Source organism: Carassius auratus, unplaced genomic scaffold, assembly GCF_003368295.1.
Source record: "Carassius auratus strain Wakin unplaced genomic scaffold, ASM336829v1 scaf_tig00215412, whole genome shotgun sequence".
NCBI classification, from domain to species: domain Eukaryota; kingdom Metazoa; phylum Chordata; class Actinopteri; order Cypriniformes; family Cyprinidae; genus Carassius; species Carassius auratus.
Window position 1 is genome coordinate 67,376 of NW_020528077.1, and position 21,958 is coordinate 89,333.

At 37.7% G+C, this 21,958-nt stretch overlaps 2 long non-coding RNA genes and 1 pseudogene across 2 annotated transcripts; 2 read left to right on the forward strand and 1 right to left on the reverse strand.

Moving 5' to 3' along the window:
* The first annotated feature begins 1,136 nt into the window (after positions 1 to 1,136).
* LOC113094608 (uncharacterized) lies at positions 1,137 to 4,570 on the forward strand. The gene is made up of 3 exons (XR_003288135.1): positions 1,137 to 1,276; positions 3,601 to 3,735; positions 4,442 to 4,570. It is a non-coding gene; the product is annotated as an uncharacterized LOC113094608 (long non-coding RNA).
* A 252-nt stretch (positions 4,571 to 4,822) lies between these two features.
* LOC113094607 (uncharacterized) lies at positions 4,823 to 5,945 on the forward strand. The gene is made up of 5 exons (XR_003288134.1): positions 4,823 to 4,840; positions 4,961 to 4,993; positions 5,235 to 5,322; positions 5,558 to 5,599; positions 5,719 to 5,945. It is a non-coding gene; the product is annotated as an uncharacterized LOC113094607 (long non-coding RNA).
* A 4,013-nt stretch (positions 5,946 to 9,958) lies between these two features.
* On the reverse strand, positions 9,959 to 19,073 carry LOC113094611 (uncharacterized protein K02A2.6-like; annotated as a pseudogene).
* Positions 19,074 to 21,958: the final 2,885 nt, after the last annotated feature.

The following is a 21,958-nucleotide window of genomic DNA, read 5'->3' on the forward strand; positions in this document are numbered from 1 at the left end:
TATAGGCCCAGTAAAACTGACAGACATGATCACTTTCAACCTGTTGGATTGGTCTTGTTTTTGAACGTCTACTCAGTGATTAAAACAATAAAAGAGTGAGAGTGTGAGTTTGCAGGAGTGATGATATTACTGCACCGAGTTCAAAGTGCTCTCCTGCCATACATTAAAGTTATCATATTTATCTGCTTAGAAAATCGCCATGTTTTATTTTGTGTCACCATACTTACTCTTGTAACTAATCATGTAACAGTCTTTAAAAACAGGGAAAACATGGAAGTGTTTGGTGGCTTCTAAATAATTCCCTGTTTGGATCCTAAGGAATGAATGGTGCTAAGCTAAATGCTAACATAGCGGTGCCGCACACTACAGAAATTAAGTGAATGTGCTGAGACAGGAGAGGTAAGTATCAACTCGTCTAATTTGAGGGAAAGCATATTGAAATGTGAAAAAACTGTGGTGTTTTCCTTTAAAAACCCTATTCTGTTTCCCTATAGGTTGTTCCAACGCTTGTTACCAATGGGTGATTACTGCGCCATACCTCACGCTACAACTAGATTAAAGAATTTGATCATGCAAATGCTCATTTCAGGGCATTCACAATAAGTTTTTGTGCTGCAGGACTAGTTTGATTATTGTTACTTTATTTTTATTGTGGTGAATTGCTAAGTTTTTGTATACGGTGAATTTGTAAAATTTTATATAGTTTTCTCTTTTCTTCAAGTAACAAAGTATCCTCTTAACACCTCAATGGTCTTTCCTGCAAGTGTACTACACATCAGTGCAATTTCTGGCCAGAGGGAAAATCTATCTGTTACTATGTTACAACTCATGGTGGTCTAATTCTGTGAGGAAAATGCTGGTGTACTGTTATTCTCTGACATTTCTTCAGGGCACACTTCAGAATAGGTAAGGCTATATATGAACATAACTTCCTTAAACACATTCTGAATGCATCTTGACATGCATCACCATTCAGTGAAAATCTCTCACACAGGGCTGAAAGGAGAAAAAAGATTGACCAGCTGCAACTGCTACATCAACAAGATGGCGTCTGCACACAACAGAAATCATGTTTCTATGTGTCATCTTTTCCTTCATTTAGGTGTGGCCTCCGGTGCCAACTTTGTAGGGTCAAAACAATCAAAGATTTCTGCTTTCCTGTCCCAAACACATCTTGAGTAAGAAAAGGGCCATGTGGCATTCCTGAAGGCACAGAAGTGCTGATATCAATCAAGACCTGGGCCAGCATGTGTCTACATCGGGGGTCTGCTAATTGGTGAAAACATTTGGTTTTTAGTCACATGGTCAAGAAAGGGATGAAATAATTGTTTTTTTTTTTTTTTTAAATATCTTATTCATTTTCAGCTTCAGTAAACACAGACCTACACAGATTTGCTAAATTAATGCATAAACACGATCTTTCAAATAATAATATTATTTTCACCAGATGCAGAGGATGAAGTGGCCAAATCTATTAAATACAAACATCATAACCCTGTCTTTTTAGACAAGAGCCAGACATTGATGTCATGTAAAATATGTTTCATGGGACAGAATCTGTATTTAATGTGATTAACATTATAAATTGATAACGTTTCCTTGCTACGGTTATTCAAACGGCAAATAAATTACGTACAGAAATGACATTATCATTAACGTTGATCCATCGCACTCTCAAATAACCAGAACTATCGTTATAATCACTGAAGCTGTCTACACTGAGAAATGAATCCCTCACTTACATTGTATCTGTGCTCGATTGTTTATGATGAGAGAATTCGTGAAAATCAGTCGGAGAACATCAACAAAGCTGATGAGTTTCAGTTTTCAGACTCTTTTACCACTTTCTATTAATTTACACTTTGTTAGCATCATACATAATATATTTAATTTGTTTGTGCAGGAGCATTTTTGTCCAATTTAGTGCTAATTTTGCTCCGAGAGGCAGTTCTCCTGTGGATTTGTTTGGAACTATTTTCGTTGGGAAATGGGAAAAGAAAGGCAGTAGCCTATTGTGTCTGTAACTTATAGTAACTTCTTGTTTATTCAAACACAGTAGAACTTCATCATTGCATTTGCATTCGTGCTGATGTTTTGGGGGAAACCAGCACTCTTCGTGTGATTATTGCTAAACTATACAAAAAAAAAAAAAAAGTCATACAGGGGAGGGTAATTTTACCTAATTTACCTCATTTTACCTGCGCTATCACGCAAATCATGCAGTCTAAATGTCTATTTATTTATTTAATTTTTTGCAAAGTGATTGATATACTCTATTATGTTAGACTGCACATCGCTCAAATTAAGCCCTATTTGTTGATACTATTTTCATAGTTGCAAATTAAGATTTTTATGATCCTTCAACAAAATATTGTTATTAAACTATTTCAGTTATTAATTATGTGCTAACTAGACTTGATTCGATATTAACTTTGAAGTGCTACCTATTACAATACAATCTAGTCTATAGTCATATTTAGCTGTTCTGTTTATTTCCGTCGTTGGTATAAGTGACAGTGTGGAAACAGAATAGAAATGTACAGTTTTATCCCGTCGTGCTGATGACCTGAACTCTGAACTCTGCATTAATAGAGATGCGCCGGTGTTTGATGTGACCGACAGCTGGTCTCACGTTCATTGCAGTTTCAACAGTTTCCGGGTGTAGTTCATGTGTGTGATGCATTGCATCCTGTTGTAGTCGTCGGACTCGAACCGCTATTCCTCGTGCTCGAAAACGCGCTAGAATTAATCCAGGTTTCCGAAGAAGATTTATTCTGTTCTTTCCCTGTCCGCGGTTTTTGGCCAAGGATTCTCTTCAGGTATGATTAAGGCTACATTTAAACACACTTTTACTAAGAACCGGGTTTATAAACTTAGAGCTATAGTTTAATAAGTGTAATAGTTTGTAAATTTAACCCAGCACCTTGCATTCGTGCATCTCTCGATCCGAAAACTCCTTTGTGCATCGGGTTTACATTTAACACTGTTCTGCGAAATACGATTATTATTTAATATCAGTGTTTCAATTAGATTTCAAATATGGTTCATGTAAAATGTAAATGCAACCGGAATAATTGGTATATTCATTTGTTCCGCGGTTTATATTACATCAGCTGCCCAGTTAAGAACCTGCAAATAAATGCTTTTAAGTTTTAGTGCAAAGCTTATATGTAGTGTTTATGTCGGACTAGGGAGGGATATTTGCACGATATTTGCTTTAAATGACACAGCAGGTTCAATCAGAATATGATAAGTATGTCAAATTGGGAATACACTTGGTTAAAGTGTTAAAATTATAGCAACATCATTTCTTCTGATGTCACTTTCAGATATTACTCATGTAAACACTTTATTATTTCAGTAACAGTACCACTGATAACCGAATATTTGTTTCTGATTGTCACATTTTATACAGAAATTCGGCTGATCTGTTTTCGTTACAGACTTTAATTGAAGTATAGTTATTTTATTTACTTTTTTAAAAATAGCCTACCTATCAAAACACATTTCACTAATGTTTGAATGTTTGTTGTAAGTAAGCACTTGTACAATAATAACATAATGCACGAATTGATTCAAAACTTCTTCATCTTTCTTCAGCTCTGAATCATGTTAAACGTCATCAATGTGTTGTGTTCAGAGATTGAGAGCACAGGGGGTTTTCTGTATGAGATTCAGTCTGTTACACTGAACCAAACCCTCAGTGCTGACTGTGAGCAGAGCTGGTATTCACAGGTGAGTGTGTTTCTGTCCTCACACACACACACACACACACACACACACTGGTATTCACAGGTGAGTGTGTATCTGTCCACACACACACAGACACACAGGTATTCACAGGTGAGTGTGTTTCTGTCCTCACACACACACACACACTGGTATTCACAGGCGAGTGTGTATCTGTCCACACACACACACTGGTATTCACAGGTGATTGTCTCTCTGTCTCTCTCTCTCTCTCTCTCACACACACACACACACACACACACTGGTATTCACTGGTGAGTGTGTTTCTCTCCGCACACACACAGACACACAGGTATTCACAGGTGAGTGTGTTTCTGTCCTCACACACACACTGGTATTCACAGGTGAGTGTGTTTCTCTCTCGCTCTCTCACACACACACACACACACACACACACTGGTATTCACAGGTGAGTGTCTCTCTGTCTCTCTCTCTCTCACACACACACACAATGGTATTCCTATGGGTTCTTTCATAGGTGTAATATTTTTCTACAGTACAAACTGTATTTTCTTTCCTCTCTAACTCTTTCTAACTCTACACCTCACAGAAAACCTTCTTCATTTTTAGATTTAAGCTTGTTTCCTCACGGGGACCAAAACATGCCCCCAAAAGTTATTACTATAGCTCCATTTGGTCCAGCACAAGTATGCCACACATGACTCCATCCTCTTTTGTTTAATGTGAGCAGGACAGGCATCTGATCGCAGATCCATTAAAACCTCACGAACTGATTGATCCTGTGACGTCTGTCTCTCCTGATCGTCTCGTCACGTCTCAGTGTGTGAATCTGTATCATGAGATCATCTGTGATTCTGCTGATGGAGTAAATCAACTCAAGCTCTCGCTCAGCATTCATCTCCTAGTGAATATTAATTAACTGTATTTAAACAATGTTTAATGCTTCTCTCTTTCATGTCAGACTCATTTCAGTCTTGAGAGCGTGTTCAGAGGTGAGAGAAACAGTGTGTGTCCTGATTGAGATCAGACTCTGTGTTGAACTGAATCTTCTGTGAATCTTCACATGAATCATGATGATTGTGAATCTGTTTTTCAGTGAGGAATGAAACCGCAGTGACTCCAGACTCAGGTGATTATTCATCTGATTATTCACTAATAAAACCCTGCAGATCTGATTCATTCACACTCAATCCACTTTCACTCTTGTCTCTCACATTGACTCATATTTGTGATCTTTGTGTTTGTGAAGATGTTCTGAATGAAGTGACTCTCCAGCTCTCAGGTACAACACTATACTTAAACAAATTAGTTCAATCTTATTCTGTTTTGTTTGTTTTGTGTGTTTATTCTTGCTTTATTTTATGTTAATCAATCATGCCAGTAAAGTACTCTAATAATGACTCAAAAATAATGTCTTGGATCACATTAAGATTATCAAAGTTAACCCCTTGTGGTTTTCTTTCTAATATTGTTCAGTCGTGGTTATTGATCAGCTGACTGTGTTTTCTTCATCTCTTGTACAGATCATTGGCTGTGGATTCTGGTTGTTTTTATTAGTCTAGTCCTCATCATCATCTTGATCTGTTTCTTGTGGCAGAAAAAGAAACTTGGGTGAGACATGAGTATCAGAAAGACACTGGTCACTAAATTATGATTTCTATGATTGTTAGAAACAAAGACTGACATTATAAATGAAAATATTGTTTGATTTGGTCTCTTTAACAGACCTGATATAAAGTCATATTTAATGATTGAATCCGTGTATTAAACTGTAAAATCTCTCTCATTACATAGAAAATACTTTGAATATAATAATATTTAATAATCATTTTTAATCTATTGTCAGATGTTTTCTGAACGTCTTTGTGCGCCATGATTCAGAAAACAGGTGAGTGAATCAAACTGAGAGAAATAAAGACTTAAACTGAATCTGACTGAATCACATCCACATTAAGATTACATTTGAGACTCTGTGAATCTGAATCAATCTGAATCTGATTCTCTCAGGGTTCCTGAATCTGAAGCTCAGATCTGAAGAATCTAATTCACTGAATCACTCTGTGTTGAACTGAATCTCCCTTCACCGTGACGTTCAGTGCTGAGTTTAGGAGGAAATATGAAAAGTGATGAAGATCCTGACCATCATCTGGACATGCAGCTGTTTAATTCTCAGATTCAGATTTCCGGTCTCAACGAATCAGAAGAATCAGTTGATCTTGTGTTCAGATCAGTGAAACCTCTTTAACTCGCATTGTTTCACCTCATTCACACAGTTTTAAAGTGTTTATTAAAGATTTCACTGTGAAGGAATTCAACAAGACTTGTTCGTTGATCATGGTTCTGTTTTCTGTGTAAATGTAATGCAGCTGCTAAGGAATCTGCTAAATGCTGTGGTTTTAAACCATTATTGTTCTTAAATCTCATGAAATTATGTAAAGGTGAAAGGTTGAGAAGAATGTTTCTCATGTCTTCAGCAAAATCGCAGATCTTCTGCTCGAAAACACCATTATCTGTGTAGTAAGCATGACAGAGAGAGCCGTCTGTGTAGGGAGCGTAAGAGGTGTCCACGTAGTGAGCGTGACAGAAAGAGCCGTCTATGTAGTGAACATACATACATACATACATACATACACAAACACACTTTAACATTTATTTATTTTGACTTACTACCTAATTCATGTAATATATGATTATCTTTATTATTTTAAATAATGTAATAAGTACTTATGTTGTTATACATGGTTTTGCTTACATGCAGTTAATGTACTGCATTTGCTGAATGTATATTATTTAAAGGTCCCCTTCTTCGTGATCCCATGTTTCAAACTTTAGTTAGTGTGTAATGTCGTTGTTGTTAGAGTATAAATAATATCTGTAAAATTCTAAAGCTCAAAGTTCAATGCCAAGCAAGATATTTTATTTAACAGAATTCGCCTACAAAAAACGACCCGTTTGGACTACAGCCCTCTAGTTCCTGCAGTAATGACATTACTAAAACAGTTTTTTGACTAACCTCCGCCTACATGAATTCACAAACAGGGGGCGTGGCCTTGTTGCGTTCAGATGAAGAAGGAGGAGCTGTGTTTGTGTTTGTCGCCATATTGTCAAAACGCTGTTATTTTCATCTTGGAGTCCAATCATCTTTGTTTGGGCTTCCCAGGAATGCTGTACTTGGAGATTAATGGTTCCAATTTATGTTTAACCCGATTCCCGAAAATTATAATCCACATGTAAAACTATGTGCAGCACATTTTGCTGAGGACAGCTTCCTCAATCTCAATCAGTTTAATGCCAGATTCGCACAAAGATTATTCTTGAACGATGGAGCAGTTCCCTCTTTGTCTGGAGAAGGCTTTGTTTATGGACCACAACCGGTTAGTGTATTTTATTATTTAAGTTGGTGCGTTTAACAGTTTCTGTTACTTCTGTTAGGGCAACGCTGTTTAGCTTTGTTAACTAGATGTTAGGGCTGTGCAAAAACATCAAATTCAATTTTCACGTGGATCTCGTCAGGAAAGGCGCTCTGATTAGAGGTACAGCACGTGCGTTCAGATCAGGATTGCCAGGTTTTCAAAACAAATCCTGCCCAGTTGCTTCTTAAAACTATTCCAATCACGTTACCAGGAGGGCAGCGTGCGCTCAGCCGCTGTCGAATCACAGCACAGGAACCGCTCGCCCAATCAGAACTCGTTACGTATTTCTGAAGGAGAGGCTTCATAGAACAAGGAAGACATCAGCCCGTTTTTATGACAGTGAAAACAGCGGTATACAGATAGGTGAATTGTGTGAAAAATACTGTGTTTTTTTACACGCGAAACATGAACACGTGTTATATTACACACTGTAAACACAATCAAAGCTTCAAAAAAAAAAAAAAAAAAAAACATGAAAAGGGACCTTTGAGAAAGTATTGTTTTCAATGAAAATCATAAAGTAATTATCACACTATATAAATTAATTATGACGACAGAAATTACAATTGTAATTGACTTGAACTCATATAACACAGCACATAAAATAGTACAAGTTACTAAATCAGTAATAGTAAGTGAATAATGGTTGTTTGTGCAGTGGAAGTAACTAAGAAAACAGATAAATAGTTTATAATTGTTATATAATTATAACTTGCAATTATATTATAATAATTCTACAGAATTTTCTTTTTTTTCTTACATATAAATGTTCAAGCAATATGCACACTATTACAAATTTTTCAAATACATAACATTTCAAAGAATCTTTGCAGAAAGACATACTGTTGTGTCTATATAGTCAAAAACATCCTCACTGTTTTAATAGTTGGTCTTCATACATACAGCAAGCAAGCCAGAGGCAACAGTGGTTAATAAAGAAAAATCTGCAAGATGTCGATACTGGAGTAAAAAAAAAAAATCCTTTGGAGAGACAAACCAAAAACACTGGGGACCAGTTCTCCTCTGTATATTCAGTCTGAACATTTGGTACAGTGTCAATGGTAGTTAACAGTGTTACTGCATTGATTCAGCTGTAAGGTTAAAGGTTAATTGTGCCATGTACAGGCAGTAACATTGTTTTCTCTGTGACCCAGGTGATGCAGGCAGTGTTAGTGAAGAGTGCTAAGGTGCAGTCATCCATTAATGAATCCTTGCTGTTTAGCTGAAACTGGAAACAGTTCATCCTGTGTGAAGTCCATTGTGGAAGATTGGGGAATCATCAGTCTCAACGTAACTCGAGAGCGTCTCGGGACAGGGCTTCTGTGGTAAAGAAAATAGAAAAATGTTTAGGAACTGTAATATAATAATAACAATAATTGTTTCCTCTCTGCCGGTGTAATATACAGTATGCTGGAAGACTTTCTTGACATCATGCAGAACGGAGAATACATCAGACGCAGGACACATAAAAAATCACTGTTAACCGTAGAGCATCAGTTTACAATTATTGCAAAAATCAAGTTATGATTTATGTGTATGTTGTTATAAAAACATTAAACAGACATAAATGTAATCTGTTAAACGCTTTCACCTGACTCTTTAATTAGTCACTTGTGCTTTGCTTGGTTTTATTTTATATACCGATTTATTATATTATTTTAAAATATATTACAAGTGCAAAAAACACAAACAAAACAAATACAAACAACAACATACATGAGACAAAAGTGTTTATTACATTTGAAATATGTATATTTTCTTACAAAAACACATGGGTTTCATACAGGAGGCTTGTGAGGCACGTTTCATTATGGATGCACACACTTTAATTCACGATTTCTGGACTGTTGACAAAAAGCACCCTCTTTACTCCATAGTAAGGTTTGGAGGGGTCTGCACAATATTTAATAGACCTGGATTCATCTGAAATAAGAAAGTTGTAAACGCATAAGATGCTTCGAGGGTGAGTCAAACACAGGGTCATTTTGATTGGGGGGTGAACTAACCTTTTAACAAACGCAGTAAATGTGGCATGTCAATGTGCAAGACTATATCTGGTCACTAATCACTACTGCATTGTACATCTTGTATAAACTTACTGTTTCATATCTGTGTAGATGTCAATATGCAGTCAATACTCACTTCACTCAGATTTCTCAGTGTGCAATATTATGACTCGGTCACTTCTTGTATATACTTTTATAATTGTACTGTGCAATCTATAGTCCTATTTATTGTATGTTTGTTTTCCTAGACCAGAAAAATAAAATGACTATAAAGGCTTTCAATTTAATTTAATTCGATCCAACAGCTTTATTCAGAAATTTAAAACAAAGCCCAAACATTTGCCTAATAAAAATACAATCAGCAGACTATAAAAGTTGGTAAAAAGGTAAAGATAATGTAAAAATAGAAATGTACCATTTAATCGATAACTACTCAAAACAATAGTGATAAATAATTACTGAAAATAAAAGTAATGAGATGGATCTCTCTACTACTATGCCCGTAATACTGCACATCCATCTTTTTCTTTTATTTTTTTTTACCAGCACACTTTTGTTGTTGTTGTTTGTTTTTCAATAATAATAATAATAATAATAATAATAAAAAACTTGAGAGGCTTAATATTCTGAAATTTAAAAATCTAGGAATAATTAAAAAAAAAAGACTTTCAACTAAAGTGAGAGGCATTTCTTCTGCTCTAAATTACTTATAACGCTTCATTGATGTGTTATGTTTGTTTCTGTAGGTTGGTTATGCAGTTGCAGCTGGATTGTGCTTTTTGATTCGTGGTCAATCACAAAAAACAGGTAAGAAAGTCAAGTTGTTTTTCACTGAGACATGATGCTGTCATCTAGAGGAGAGAAGTAGAAGTACATCTCATCTGGCTGAATCACTTCTGCTTCTTTCATCACACTGGAAGAGTGAAAATCAAGTGGAACCCACTGCATTGTGGGATACAGTATACTGCTCTTTAATGGATGTAGCAGGTCTTCCAGATGTTCTGTGCATACAGAAATATTGCATGTTTTGCACATTACACATACTGTAGCAACAGTAAGAGTAGTCAATTTTATTGTAATTTTCTTGTGCAGAACAGAGAAAATCAATAAATAAATAAATCAATCAATAAATAAATAAAGAAATAATGCAGTTTCCCAGGAACCTTGGTGCAGATTTGAAATTTAGAAACATTTATTGTATACATTTACAGCATATGCAATAAAGCACAAGGTTACACAATACAAAGAAAAAGACAATAAAAATAAATAATAATCATAAATAACAACAACAATAATAGATGGTTAAATCTTTAATTTTGTGTTCCACATAAAGCGCTTTACGTCTCTTGATCCCTGTTAGAAATGATAGCAGGATTTAAAGTGATAAATGTATCTGTTTCTTGATCTCCAGACTGAATGTTATGAATAGCTGATCTGAATGTCCTTGTATCCTCTGTGTTTGTGTCATTCTGGACTGGAAAACTGATAAAGGAAGGAATTAGAGACACTCTGTTTCAAGAGGAAGGAAGGTAACAACATCTCAGAAGAGTTTTCATATTACATGAACACTGCAAAAAGAGATGTGTTAAAAATGACACGTTGTGCAGAATTTGATCACATGTGATGGGTGTGTTCAGGGACAACACATTGTGTCAAACTGAACATTTAAACCAGGGAAACGAAAAAAAAAAAAAAAAAAATCAATTGGTTCACTCCAAGCAGAATCGATATTTTAACGTTTCTGTTCTGCGTTCCTCTGATATTATTACCGTTCCGAAACCGGTTTGGGAGGAAAAAATACCGGTTAATAACGTTATTTTTAAAAAACAATATTATTTGCCTATAATTTGCCTATTAATAATAATTTAATAATAATAATAAAGTATAGCGTTTTCCTTACTCAAAAAAAGGAATAAATACAGATCTAACGCTTACAGTTTACAGCTTGCACCAGATTTTCTCCAAATGTAAGCTAGGCCTTACAAAAAAAAAAAAAAAAAAAAAATTAAATTAATGAATAAAAAAATCTATCAACACTTTAAAAGTATTTTTAAGAAAAAAAAAAAAAAAAAAAGTCGCGGCTCACATTGCATTTTATTATCCCTATTTCCGAAATAATGAAGGCTAAAATGCCTGTAGTCTAAAGCAAAATGTTTAAAAACATTATAAAAACAGTTATTAGTTTCTCATCAAATCCTCTAAAGTTTAGGCTACAAAAACCTCAATCCAAAAACAAATTAATGTAAGCTGAAGCTGACGCCTACTTCTCTCATTCGGCACAAATCCAAATGTTTCCATGTTCCCGATGTATCTGGATGCTAAAATGTTATTTAATATAAAGAATATAGAATAATAGTAAATGTATAATAAGTAACGCTGTATATGCGTCGGACAGTCGGACTCCAAATTTCATTCAATAATTATTTTGAGGTTAATATCAAATGAAAACTGTTCAGCTTTTGGGAAATTTGTGAAGCTATAGGCTATTTTAGTTCCCTTCACTCCACAACAAAATAATTTCAATTAACAGTATTTAGAAAAGATCAAAAATTACAAATATAAGAAGCTATAGCAATAATAACGACAAACCAAAACTCATTAATTTAGACTAAAACGAAACTGAAACACACTGGGTTTCTCATTCGACACAAATCAAAGTTTCAGTATTCGCCATGTATTTGAATAACAAAAGATTATAAAAATAGCCTAATTTTTATAAACATTTTGTATCTGCATTGTCTATTTATGAATTAAATATTTTTTTTCTCTAAAAAACTTATTTACAAGTTTCTCTCTCTCTCTGGGATATATATATATTATGACAACAAACTCAAGAAAGGGATCATTGGGGTTCTATATAGAACCAAAAGGTTCTTTACTCAACTCCAAAGAACCTTTTATGCTAAAAAGGTTCTATAATGACAAGAAAGAACCCTCTTGGCACAAAGGGTTCATATCTTGAATTTTGTGATCATTCACATGCATTCATAAATGCATTTGGATACACCGAATAATGCAGTGAAAGAACGCACTCAAAATGCACACGCGCACTAGTATGACTTCATCATGTAACTTTACATTAGCCTAGATGCTTGCACTTTTTAGGCACGATTTGTTCAGTTTTTTAATATACTTTATACTGTTAAAAGGCACATCATTAAAACAAAAAAATACGAGTTCACATATCACACCTAAACAAGGGTGGAAAAGTAATTAGAGCTACTAAATTAGTTAAAAATACCTATCCATATACAGCTATGATTTGCGAACCCCAAACTGACTCAAATGATTCGCCAAACCGCTATGAACTCCCGAACTGCTTCAAATGATTTGCGATCCCCAAACTGACTCCAATGATTCGCGAACCCGCTTTGAACTCTCAAACTGACTCAAATGATTCGCGAACTCGATTTGAACTCCCAAACTGACTCAAATTATTCGCGAACCCGCTACGAACTCCCGAACTGATGTAAATGATTCGTGATGCCCAAACTGACTCAAATGATTCGCGATCCCACCACGAACTCCCGAACTGACTCAAATGATTCGCGATCCCCAAATTGACTCAAATGATTCACGAACCCGCTACGAACTCCCGAACTGATTCAAATGATTCGCGATGCCCAAACTGACTCAAATGATTCGCGATCCCGCCACGAACTCCCGAACTGACTCAAATGATTTGCGATCCCCAAATTTACTCAAATGATTCGCAAACCCGCTTTGAACTCCCGAACTGATTCAAATGATTCGCGATTCCGCTTTGAGCTCCCGAACTGACTCAAATGATTAGCAATCCCAATACACATAATGCTATAAAAGTGTGCACATAGAGAGAAATAAACAGCAGATTTTCATGTTAACAACTTTTTTAACTTGAGCAAACGCTGCTAATACACATACATTTATTAATAAAGTAAATAAAACGAAAACATGAATGTTTTAATGCTACTGAATAAAAATAAACGATCCACTCGAAAGTCTCGCTTATCATGACAGGACTAGAGTTGTGACGTTCGCGAACGAACCGATTCTTTTGAACGGCTCATAAACATAAACGATGGGAGCCGAGTTGCGGCTGGAGGGGAGCCGTTCTTTCTGTCATTCTTTTTTCCTATGCGTGTTTCACACAGATGCACACAAATGAGCTCCTCCGCGAGACAGAACAGTTATAGAGGGAGGGGCGCACCCAGCGCAGCGTGATGATATTAGTTATTAGTTGTGCATGCATCCTTCACGTACTCCGCTGGAAAGGTATGCCCTGTTAAAAAAAAAAAATTGTGATACTGTTCTTGTATATAATTTTTTTCACTAAAAGCTGTTTTGCACAGACATTTATTCATTGCAGCCCACTTTGTTATTGCTCATTGACTTGAAGGGGCTGATGTCTTATTTGTTTACAGTAATTTACAGTAGTAATAGTATGTAGTATGTAGACATTTCCAAAATCCAAAATATTGATGTCTCTGTCTAAGCGGAGGGATTTGTGCAACCCTATGGAATGTAGTCCAAACATTACAAATGAGGTAATAATCAATATTTCAGAATAATTCAAACTCAGATATTGGTGTGTGATATCTGAGTTTTAATTATTTGACTACAGATCTGACCTCATCATTCCTCCCAGTGATTATTTCCAGGATAAACTGAGATGCCCCCAAGCTGGCTTCTTAAAACTTAATAAATATTTAAAAAGAGCGAAGATCCGGATCCCCTCAAAGAGCATTAAATCCCATCACTAGTCGGGACCTGGATCAGTGAGCTGCGTCTAGGGCCGATGACGTCACTTCCATGGAGGCAAGTTGTACACGCCCCCGTCCCTTAACTCCACCCCCACGTCAAAACAGTGCCACAAAGAAAGACGTGCAGAAAAGTAAAGCGCAAAGGAAAAATGGTATCGCAAGCTCAAACTAGACTGACAGGTAAAATAAAAGCAGAGTTGCAAATAAATTAATAGATATGACCATGGAAAATATGTATTGCAAAATCATTGCTTTCGTGCTGTTTCATTTGTTTTGTAATTATTAATTTTTGTTTGCAAAAAGCAAATGTATTTTCCTCAATATTTCCACTCAACCTAGAACCACCCCTGTACATTAACCATGCAGGAAAACCTGAAAATAAATAAATGACTTTTTAAACCGTTTAACTGATTATTAATCAGTCAAAATCAGCTGATCTGAGTTTGCTGCACTCAGAAACCGGTGACTCAGCAGAGCTTCTATGAGCTTTTGTCATCGTTAAATCTTTCTCAGATGTTTCCATATGTCGAAATTGGTTAGCGCATCTATCTGTGCAGTACATGATGGTGTCCAATGACTCTGGCGAGCGAAGCTTCTCAAAGTTGGGAATAATCAAAGGAGAGCTGCGGTCCTCGGTTGGCTAAGCATGCAGGCGCTTGAGTGTAGAGACCGCGCGGGATGGATTTTTCTGTCCCGTTCCCGCAAGATTTTATCCCGCTCCCGCAAAAATATGTTATTTTCTCCCGCTCCCGCCCGCGAACGATCAAGTTTCGTCCCGCTCCCGCCTGCAAAATCCCGCGGGTAAAGTATATATATATATATATATATATATATATATATATATATATATATATATATATATATATATATATATATATATATATATATTTTTTTTTTTAAATGCATTGCATATTATGCCTGCTACTCTGTTATTTCTTTCAATTGCTCCCCTGTTGAATATAAATGTAAAAAAGAAACAAATGTTTCATTTTATTTGCGTTTAATTAAATGGATGAAAGGAACGAACATGGAACTTAGAACATAGAAATTCAGTAAAAAAGTAAGAAATGTAAATACATAAAAAAAAATACCTATTAGGCTATAGTATAATACTATAATATAGTATTAGGCTATAGTAATGCAAAGTAGCCTACATAGGCTATAGTATAGCCTAATGAATTATATAATAATAATAAACCTGGATTTCTTTCATGTTCAAAGGAAAATTGGCCTATACTGCATAAGAATGCCTTCTTTTCCTCAAACATTAAACAAACAAAAAAATATTTGTCCTCAATAACAAAATATACCAATTTTAAATATTTAGCAAAATACATAAATTAAAAATAAACTGAATTAAAAAATATATATATTGTAGACTACGACTACTAATGCAGTCTGTGCAGTAATAGCATGTCGTTCATTGATGAGGGCTTCAGATTAATCCGTCTCTGTTCACTTATGCGACCGCAATTACTGAAAGCCCTCTCCAATGGTGCGCTGTGAGCTGGAATGGAGAGTAACCTACATGGCGTGTTACTTTGCTTAATCTCGGAAACTCTTGATATCGCCTTTTCCACCACTGGATCTCTCGCTATCTCGGAATGGAATTACACGTCTCTGTCCATGGTTTCATCAGCATCCTCCCATTCCGCAAAGTCTATTTTATTTTATTTTAGTCTATTATAAATAAAGGTTTATCTGTTTTTAGTGATTTTATTTTGCTAGATATTTCCCGCAAATAACTTTATTTTCCCGCAACCCCGCCCGCGTCCGCATTCACCAATCAAATATTGTCCCGCGACGCACTCGGTTGCGCTGGGTCTCTACTTCAGTGTCGAATGCACATGCATCAACGCCTAGAAAAGATAGGCCCTTTTTGCACTGCGTCATCGGGCCCAATCTGGTCTTAATCCGGCCCTGAAGGCGGTGCATTGCCATTGAGATTTGACTGAGTTCACAGCTGAGCAGACATTTCACTCACTGGCTGCAGCGTCACATTTGCGTATGCTGTAGCCTACTGCTGGAATTCCTGATTGGTTGACAGCAAATTTCAAATATTAAACTGAACGATACAATAACGTTATTAACCGGTTAATGTCTATTTCAAATTTTCGATTCTGTTCGGAACTAAAAAAAAAATCATTTAGTTTGTTCCTGTCAAAATATCGTTCGTTTCCGGCCACACATTATGTGTAACTGAAAATGATCAGAAACTGCTAATTAATGTGTAAATATGACAAAAATAATAAGCACTACCATCAATTTGTATATATTAAAAAGTGTTACCAACATCAACTACATACAGTCAAGACTAGTATCATTTCTGTGTATTTTGTGGTCTGCATTGTGTGGTGGATTTTTTATTTGACAAATTAAAAAAGAAAAAGTATTGATTTGATCCATATCAATGTGGGGGTCTCCAGAGACTTCAAACATCTTGAGTCTGCCTTGTTTTACACCAACATTCAACTAGATATCATAACTGTTTTATTTTTTTAAAGCTACCAAGTGTTGACAACCATAAATGGTTTCATGCTATTTAGATAAAAGGGAACATTATTATTATTATTATTATTATTATTATTAGTATTATTATTTATGTCAAAAAGAGGCCAGACAGCACCTAAGGGTTAAAGGAGGGGCATTATTGGAAGATGTTAAGTTTCTTTAAATGGGGTCAGATTATACTTTGTAACAGTTTGGAGTGTTTAAAAAGATACAACAGTTATGAAGTGAAATAACTCTGTTGTGTATGTTGGCAGAATGAATGATACACAGCAGACAATCGAGTTGTGTTAACACATTGTTTTTACTCTGAACTGTTAACTTCAATACATCACTATATGAGTCACCACTAGAGGGCAGGCTCATCACAGAATACTGATACCCAATAGTACATACATTACACTTTCCACAGAAACAGTCTTTTTGGATGTGGTTGTCTTCATTAGAACAACTTCAGGCCACTTAGAATGCGCGTCCACGGCGATCAAAAGCATGGAGTCCTTGAATGGTCCAGCAAAGTCTACATGCACTCTTTGCCACGGTGTTGACGGCCATTCCCAGGGATGCAAGGGAGCTAATGGTGGAGAGTTCTGTGTCTTTTGACATCCTGGACAAGCCTTTGCCAGATCCTCAATCTGTTTGTCGATTCCCGGCCACCACATGTAACTGCAGGCAAGGTTTTTCATTTTTACAGTGCCCAAATGTCCTTCATGCAGTGTGTCCAGCATCTTACTGCGTAATTTGGAGGGAATGACGACTCGTAAGCCACACATTAGAGTTCCTTGACACACAGAAAGCTGTTCTCTCCTCGCTGCGAATGCTGGATACCGGGAGTCTCCTTTTGTCGGCCACCCATGTACAGTGATGTCATAGACCTTAGACAATGTTGGGTCATTGCGGGTTTCTCTCTGAATAGTGGCATTTGTCACAGGAAACTGACTCACAATTGAGGTTTGAAACACGTCAGCTGGATCCATCGCCTTTGACTCTTCTGTCAACTTTAGTGGAAGACGTGACAAGCCGTCAGCATTACCGTGTAGTTTGGTGCCTTTGTACTTGATGTCATATTGGTGAGCACACAAGAAGAGTGACCAACGCTGCAGCCGTGCTGAGGCCATCGCTGAGACACCCTTCCGAACATCGAAGATCGAGACCAAGGGCTGATGATCTGTGATCAGGGTAAACCTTTGACCATACAGATAATGGTGGAATTTTTTTACACCCCACACGAGACTAAGTGCTTCACGGTCTATTTGTGCATAGTTACATTCTGCTGGCATTAATGATCTAGATGCGAAGGCTATCGGTTTTTCAGTGCCATCTAGAAACTTGTGTGACAGCACTGCGCCAATTCCATATGGTGATGCATCGCACGCCAGTCTGATAGGCATAGATGGGTTGAAGTGTGTCAGCACTACATCAGAAGTTATGAGCCTTTTGGTCTCTTGGAAAGCTTGTTCACAGCTGTCCGACCATTTCCACTGTGTCTTTGTTTGCAACAATGCATTCAAAGGATGTAGTACAGTGTAGAGGTTTGGAAGAAATTTGTGGTAATAGTTCACAAGTCCGAGATATGATCGCAGTTGAGACACATTTTGTGGGTGTGGTGCCTTTAGCACAGCTTCAATTTTGTCTTGTGACTTGTGTAGACCATCTTTGTCTATCACATGACCACAGTAAGAAATCTGAGACTTAAATAATTCACATTTTTCTTTGTTGGCTCTTAGTCCATACTCACACAATCTCATCAGCACCCGTTGCAAGTTTTGGAGGTGATCTGAATCATCCTTCCCCGTTACAATGATATCATCCAGGTAACACTGCGTTCCCGGGATACCCTGCAACACCTGGTCCATCGCTCTCTGCCACAAAGCAGGGGCTGAGGCAATTCCAAAAACAAGACGGTTGTACTGATAGAGCCCTTTATGTGTGTTGATGGTCAAGAATTTCTTGGATTTCTCATCCATCTCCATTTGGAGGTAAGCTTGGGCTAGGTCAATTTTTGAGAAGTGTTCTCCACCAGACAAGGATGCAAAAATGTCTTCAATGCGTGGCAGGGGATACTGTACTGCATGAAGCGCTGGATTAATGGTCACTTTAAAATCCCCGCAAATACGCACATCTCCTGCTTTCCCTTTTTTGATCACTGGGACTATGGGTGTTGCCTATTCGCTCCATTCAACCCTTGTCAGAATTTAAATTTTTTCCAAATTTTCCAGCTCTGCCTCCACCTTGGGACGAATTGCGTACGGGACTGGGCGAGCTTTAAAGAATTTTGGAGAAGTGTTTTCTTCCAACTCCAGATTTGCTTTTATTCCCTTAAGTGTTGCTATTCCTTTCTGAAACACAGGTTCTGCATTTTCTATAATTTGCACTAGGGTCTTTTGTGTCTCTTTGTTATTGACTTGCTGGGACACATCCAGGTTTTTTATTGTGTGCCAGTCCACAGGTATTTTCCTCAGCCACTCACGTCCAAACAATGCAGGCCCTCCGTTTTCCAACACATACAAGTTCAATTGCTGCTGATTTTCTTTGTACTTCACAATTACTGGTAATTTCCCTTTCGGAGACACTTTTTCACCAGTATAGGTCTTTAATATCACTGATGTGCTTTGCAGTGGTATTTTTGAGAACAGTCGCTGGTAATCAGCTGCTGAGATGACTGATAAGGCAGATCCAGTGTCTAACTCCATTTTGAGTTTGACTCCTGACACTTCTGGTGTAAGCCAAATAACTCTTAGATCAGTCACCTAAATACTGTACAGTTCCAAACATGAAAGATTATCTGTACCTGAACTTGTGTTTGTTTAATTTTCAGTTACTTGATGTACAGTAGCGGATTTACGTTTCACTTTGTGTGTTCTGTCTTTTTGTATCCTCTGTCTGTCCATTTTGCATACACGTTCGATGTGCCCATTTTTATGGCATTTTCTGCACTCTTTATCTTTGAACCAGCAGTCATTCGCATCATGAGACATTTTTCTGCAGCGATAACATTTCTGTTTTCTTTCCAATTTCAGTGACAGTTTATTTGTTGCAATTCCAATGCATCTTTTGCTGCAGTCTTCATGGATATTGCTATGTTCGGTGCACGATCTAGTGTCAAGTCTTTTTCTGTCAACAGTCTTTTTTGTGTGCTTTCATTGTGCATTCCACACACAAGCCTGTCTCTTAATGCATCTGCCAGTCCAGCTCCAAATTGACAATGTTCTGACAATCGGCGTAGCTCAGCTATATATTCAGGAATGCTTTCTCCTTTTGCTTGGTTACGCTTATGGAATCTGAATCTTTCCGCAATTAATAGGGGTTTGGGTTTAAATGTTCATTTACAATGTCCACTATTTGCTGAAACGTTTTATCTGCTGGCTTTTCAGGGGTTAACAAACTACGGAGCAGTCCATACGTCTTTGCTCCCATCACGCTCAGCAAAACAGCCACTTTCTTATCATCTGCAACATCATTAGCCTCACAGTATAATTCCACTCTTTCCACATAAGTTCCCCAATCTTCAGCATTACTATCAAAAGCGGTGATTGTTCCAATCATTCACATTTTTGCTCGTTTGGAGTTTAGCTTTACACTTTAATTGGCTTCTCTTTCTTTTCACGATCTCTTTTCACGATCTCTTCCTTTTACATGTCCATTAAAGTCTTGTTGACGCGTCTGTAGTTGTTGATCCAGACCTCGTCGCCAATTTTGTTGTGTATGTTGGCAGAATGAATGATACACAGCTGACAATCGAGTTGTGTTAACACATTGTTTTTACTCTGAACTGTTAACTTCAATACATCACTATATGAGTCACCACTAGATTAGATTAGATTAGATTAGATTAGATTCAACTTTATTGTCACTGCACATGTAGGTACAAGGCAACGAAATGCAGTTAGCATCTAACCAGAAGTGCAATAAGCAGTAAGTACAGAATAAAGGTCTATAATATGTACAATAACTATACAGGTAAGTATTATGGACATAATTTACAGATATTAAATACTATAAGCACGATATACAGATAGGTGCACTATGAACATACTATACAGATGGGCTATGTAAAAGTGTATGTACACTATAGGCAGAACTATGAACATAATTTACAGTATTGCAATGGACAGTAAAGTGCATAGAAAATATTACAATGTGCAAATGGATTATACAGTGTTCCTGGATGAACAGACAGTAGTGCAAGTAATAACAAGTTACTGTTTTTTGCTTGTTGTGAATAAATAAATAAATCAGAGTGTTGAAGAGAGGGAGGAGTCTATGTGTGGTGTGGGGGGTGTTGAGGGGTGTCAGAGGGCAGAGTTCAGCAAGGAGACAGCTTTAGGGAAAAAGCTGTTCCTGAATCTAGTGGTCCTTGTCCGGAGGCTCCCCAAACGCCTCCCGGAGGGCAGGAGGTTAAACAGTTTGTGGTCAGGGTGAGAGGAGTCCTTGAGAATGCTGCGAGCTCGACGTAGACAGCGTTTCCTCTGGATGTCCTCAAGAGCAGGAAGTGGTGTCCCTGTGATGCGCTGGGCAGTTTTCACCACCCTCTGCAGTGCCTTGAGGTCAGCCACTGAACAGTTCCCATACCAGACTGTGATGCAACTAGTCAGGATGCTCTCGATCGCAAACCGGTAGAAGTTCACCAGGATGGATGAAGACAGCTGGTTCTTCTTCAGTGTCCTGAGGAAGAAAAGGTGCTGGTGAGCCTTCTTGACCAGGCTGGAGGTGTTTGTGGCCCAGGACAGTTCCTCCGAGATGGTGGTTCCCAGGAACTTGAAGCTGGAAACACGTTTCTACAGCCAGCCCATTAATGTGGATGGGGTCATGCGTGCTTCCATTCTTCTTCCTGAAGTCCACAATGAGCTCCTTGGTCTTATTGGTGTTAAGGAGCAGGTTATTGTCAGCGCACCATGTGGCCAGGTGCTGTACCTCTTCCCTGTAGGCAGTCTCATCTTTGTCACTGATGAGGCCAATCACCGTGGTGTCATCTGCAAACTTAATGATGGAGTTGGATCCATGCACAGGCTTGCAGTCGTGGGTGTAAAGGGAGTAGAGGAATGGGCTCAGCACACAGCCCTGTGGTACGCCAGTGTTAAGTGTGATGGTGGTGGAGTGGGTGTGACCTGACCGAACATGCTGAGGCCTGTTGGTCAGAAAGTCCATAATCCAGTTGCAGAGGGAGGTGTTGATGTCCAGGTCTCCAAGTTTTGTGGTCAGCTTGGAGGGAATGACGGTGCTAAATGCTGAACTGAAGTCAACAAACAACACACTAACATACGTGTTGTTATTGTCCAGGTGTGTGAGTGCAGAGTGCATCACTGTGCATACTGCATCCTCTGTGCTCCTATTTCTGCGGTAGGCAAATTGGTGTGGGTCCAGTGTGGGTGGGAGGCAGTCTTTGAGGTGTGCTAGGACCAGTCGCTCGAAGCACTTCATAATGATGGGTGTGAGTGCTACGGGGCGATAGTCATTGAGGCACGTTGGGGAGGAGTGTTTCGGTACTGGCACAATGGATGTGGACTTAAAACATGTTGGCACAGTTGCTTGGGTGAGGGACAGGTTGAAAATGTCTGTGAAGACCCCTGCAAGCTGC